This window comes from Glycine max, chromosome 8 (genome assembly GCF_000004515.6).
Source record: "Glycine max cultivar Williams 82 chromosome 8, Glycine_max_v4.0, whole genome shotgun sequence".
Taxonomy (NCBI): domain Eukaryota; kingdom Viridiplantae; phylum Streptophyta; class Magnoliopsida; order Fabales; family Fabaceae; genus Glycine; species Glycine max.
Window position 1 is genome coordinate 31,992,675 of NC_038244.2, and position 4,521 is coordinate 31,997,195.

General features: G+C 39.9%; 1 non-coding gene across 1 annotated transcript; it reads right to left on the bottom strand.

The window, feature by feature from the left end:
* Nucleotides 1-2,604: 2,604 nt before the first annotated feature.
* LOC113002435 (small nucleolar RNA R71) lies at nucleotides 2,605-2,711 on the bottom strand. The gene has a single exon (XR_003267997.1). It is a non-coding gene; the product is annotated as a small nucleolar RNA R71 (small nucleolar RNA).
* Between the last annotated feature and the right edge of the window lie 1,810 nt (nucleotides 2,712-4,521).

Consider the following 4,521-nt stretch of genomic DNA (forward strand, 5'->3'; position numbering starts at 1 on the left):
CCATCATTTTCTTCTATTTTCTAAACCCTTTTTGCACCATTTTAATTATTGATTGGTCTTAATTGTCAATTAATTAGGCAGTTTTATTATTTGGGCTCATTTAGCTAATTTGATGTTTTTAATCTAATTTCAGGAATTAATGAAACATTGGGCTTAATCCGGATTTTGGTTGTGGACTTGAAGAGGGCAAATAAAGCAGCGCTTACCTTAGTTAATTTCTAATTAGGAAATTTCGCAATTTTATTTTATGTTGTTCAGTGTTTATTTCGTTTTGGGCCAGAGTATTGAAATAGGGCCCAGTGACTTTGAGTGACTCTTTTTAAATAGCTGCCTTAGGATTCGTGCAGGGCATTCTATTCTGTTATGCTATTCATTATTCAGAGCTTTGTTTTAGGGTTTTCGTTTTTCTGTTTTGTTATGCTATTCATTATTCAGAGCTTTGTTTTAGGGTTTTCGTTTTTCTGTTTTGACGTTTCTGAGTTCGTAATTCAATTTTACATTTTCTGCCTCTAATTGCGAGTTCATTCTTGCTTCTTCTTCTACTTTCATTTACGTTTCTGCTTCATGTTTCATTTGCGTTTTCTGTTTGAATCCATGGAAGGCTAGATTTTCTGGTGTTGTTTCCTTTTGAGGACAAAGCCCAACTCTCTTTGAGGTTTCGTTTGTAATGTGGTTTCCTGGCAGTTTTCCCTTCACCAGTTATCCCAATTTCGTGAATATTAATCAGTGCACGCTTCGTGTTTGATTAATTGCCTCTGAGCCTAACTTGCGTTCATGCTTAATGGACGAAGGGCTAACTGGTGTATGTGGTGCCTAATCACGTATTGAAAACCCTAAGTTGATTTTCGCTTAGTAAATTGAATTAGGGTTGGATTAAGTGGTTGACTGTTAGGGACGAATTCTCCATAACCCAGGATAAGAGAGTGGCTTCTGAATCAGAGGAAACAACCCGTTTTTAGTATTAGTAGTTTCGTATTCCATTTTATTTGTTCTGCTCTTTAATTACCAAACAACCAACCCCCCCCCCCCCCATCGTTACTGTTACTGCAAGTATATTATGAACATTTGGCTTGTCACTGCTCGTTGGGAAACGACCTAGGATCACTTCCTAGTTACTGCATTTTCATGTTTATTTGATTCGGGTACGGCCTCGATCAAATTTGGCGCCGTTGCCGGGGAGCAGTGTCCAAAGGTTCATAATAGCTAGCTAGTGTTGTGTGTTTTCCTTTCGTGTTTTATGTTTAATTGTTAGTATTGTGTTAGTATGTGTGTTAGTGTTGATTAGTGTCCTGGTATTTTGTTTAATGTGTGTTCTGTTTCAGTTTTACCATTAAGCGTTTCCCCTATTTCAGTCTTGGGTGTTTTGCTGTGAAGATTGTGCTTGAAAACAGAGTAGTAGTAGAAACCAGCTTGCGGAAAAACAGAGTAGTAGTAGAAATCAATTAGAGACGGATTTTAGCGACCACCCATGCTGAATTAATTGGGATTTTTTGTTTTTGTAGTTGGGGTTGTAATTTTTAGCTGAATTTTTTTGTGGTAACTTCTTTTAATCCATATTTTGTGGGAAAAATAGCTAGAGCCTTTAGTTTGGTCAGATTTGAAAGTTCCAAAAAACTAGCAAATTTTGTGGCCATAACTTTTGCTCCGGTTATCCGAATCGCAATTATTATATATGCATTTGGGGTAGGAAAAAATTTCCTACGCCGTGGCAGCCGGCCGTAGGCCGGCTGAGGTCTCCATCGTCCAAAAAAACCGATTCTGTCAAAAGTTTTTTATTTTTCAAGTTTTATTCACTTATTTTTCTTAACCTACCATTTTTAGCTTTCATAGTTAGACTTTGAATTTTTGTCTGAAATTTTTTGTGCTATCTTCTCATCATTTTATAGGGTTGCTCACAAAATTTCAAGTCATTTGGATATCATTTGAGGGTAGCTGTAGTTCAAACCTACACCTTTATTTACATGACAAGGCAACTAGTTGTGTGCATGCTGAATGTAGTGTATGACTAGAGGCAATCCATCTGACTTACAACCCTTTGATCCTGAGATAGATAGGACATTTCACAGATTAGTTAGGCATCCTTTTATACCTTTTGATCATTCTGAGCATTCCATAACTGGTGAATCTGTGCATTCTGTTATTGGTGATTTTGAACATCCTGATCTTGAGCATTATAATTTTGAGCATTCTGATTCTGAGCATTCTGATTTTGCACATTCTGAGAACATGGCACAACCTCCACCTCGTGAGAGGACTCTAAGGGAAATGGCTGCACCTGATTTCACCTACGAAAGCTTGTGCATCCAATACCCTGATGAGGATGTCCCATATGTTCTTAAGACTGGACTGATTCATTTGCTTCCAAAGTTTCATGGCCTTGCAGGTGAAGACCCGCACAAACATTTGAAAGAATTTCACATTGTTTGCTCTACCATGAAACCCCCAGATGTCCAAGAGGATCACATATTTCTGAAGGCTTTTCCTCATTCATTAGAGGGAGTGGCAAAGGACTGGCTGTATTACCTTGCTCCAAGGTCCATCACGAGCTGGGATGACCTTAAGAGAGTATTCTTTGAAAAAATTTTCCCTGCTTCCAGGACCACAGCCATCAGGAAGGATATCTCAGGTATTAGACAACTCAGTGGAGAGAGCCTGTATGAGTACTGGGAGAGATTTAAGAAACTATGTGCCAGTTGCCCCCACCATCAGATTTCAGAACAGCTTCTTCTCCAATATTTTTATGAAGGACTCAGTAATATGGAGAGAAGTATGATAGATGCTGCCAGTGGTGGAGCCCTTGGAGACATGACTCCTGCTGAAGCCAGAAATTTAATTGAGAAGATGGCCTCCAACTCCCAGCAGTTTAGCGCCAGAAATGATGCCATAGTCATTAGAGGAGTGCATGAGGTAGCTACAAACCCATCTGCATCATCTGAAACTAAGAAGCTTGAAGGCAAACTGGATGCGTTGGTCAACTTGGTAACCCAGCTGGCCTTGAATCAGAAATCTGTACCTGTCGCAAGGGTTTGTGGTTTGTGCTCCTCTGCTGACCACCATACAAACCTTTGCCCTTCCATGCAGCAACCTAGAGCAATTGAGCAGCCTGAAGCTTATGCTGCAAATATTTACAATAGACCTCCTCAACCTCAGCAGCAAAATCAACCACAGCAGAACAATTATGACCTTTTCAGCAACAGATACAACCCTGGATGGAGGAATCACCCTAACCTCAGATGGTCCAGCCCTCAGCAACAACAGCAGCCTGCTTCTTCCTTCCAAAATGCTGCTGGCCCAAGCAGACCATACATTCCTCCACCAATCCAACAACAGCAACAACCCCAGAAACAGCCAACAATTGAGGCCCCTCCACAACCTTCCCTCGAAAAACTTGTGAGGCAAATGACTATGCAGAACATGCAGTTTCAGCAAGAGACCAGAGCCTCCATTCAGAGCTTAACCAATCAGATGGGACAATTAGCTACTCAATTGAATCAACAACAGTCCCAGAATTCTGACAAGCTGTCTTCTCAAGCTGTCCAAAACCCCAAAAATGTCAGTGCCATTTCATTGAGGTCGGGAAAGCAATGTCAAGGACCTCAACCCGTAGCACCTTCCTCATCTGCAAATGAACCTGCCAAACTTCACTCTATTCCAGAAAAAGGTGATGACAAAAATTTACCTAACAATTTCTGTGCAGGTGAATCTTCTTCCACAGGTAATTCTGATTTGCAGAAGCAGCACATTCCCCCTCTTCCATTCCCTCCAAGAGCAGTTTCCAACAAAAAAATGGAAGAGGCAGAGAAAGAGATCTTGGAAACGTTTAGAAAGGTAGAGGTAAACATACCTCTGTTGGATGCAATAAAGCAAATTCCAAGATATGCCAAATTCTTGAAGGAGCTGTGCACTAATAAGCGGAAGCTTAAAGGAAGTGAACGGATTAGCATGGGCAGAAATGTCTCCGCATTGATTGGTAAATCTGTTCCTCAAATTCCTGAAAAATGCAAAGATCCAGGTACATTCAGCATACCTTGTATCATAGGGAATAGTAAGTTTGACAATGCCATGCTAGATTTAGGAGCTTCTGTTAGTGTTATGCCTCTGTCTATTTTTAATTCTCTATCTCTAGGTCCCTTGCAGTCAACTGATGTGGTAATTCATTTAGCTAACAGAAGTGTTGCCTATCCTGTTGGTTTCATAGAAGATGTCTTAGTTAGAGTTGGTGAACTGATTTTCCCTGTTGATTTTTATATCTTGAATATGGAAGATGGATTTTCTCAAGGATCAGTTCCCATCATTCTAGGCAGACCCTTTATGAAAATTGCTAGAACTAAGATAGATGTTTATGCAGGCACACTGTCCATGGAGTTTGGTGATATAACTGTTCATTTTAATATTTTGGATGCTATGAAATACCCATCTGAAGATCTTTCTGTATTTCGTGCTGAAATAATTGACCATGTTGTTGATGAATACATGACTGATCTTTATTCTAATCTGCATGCCTCTCACTCTTCATGCATT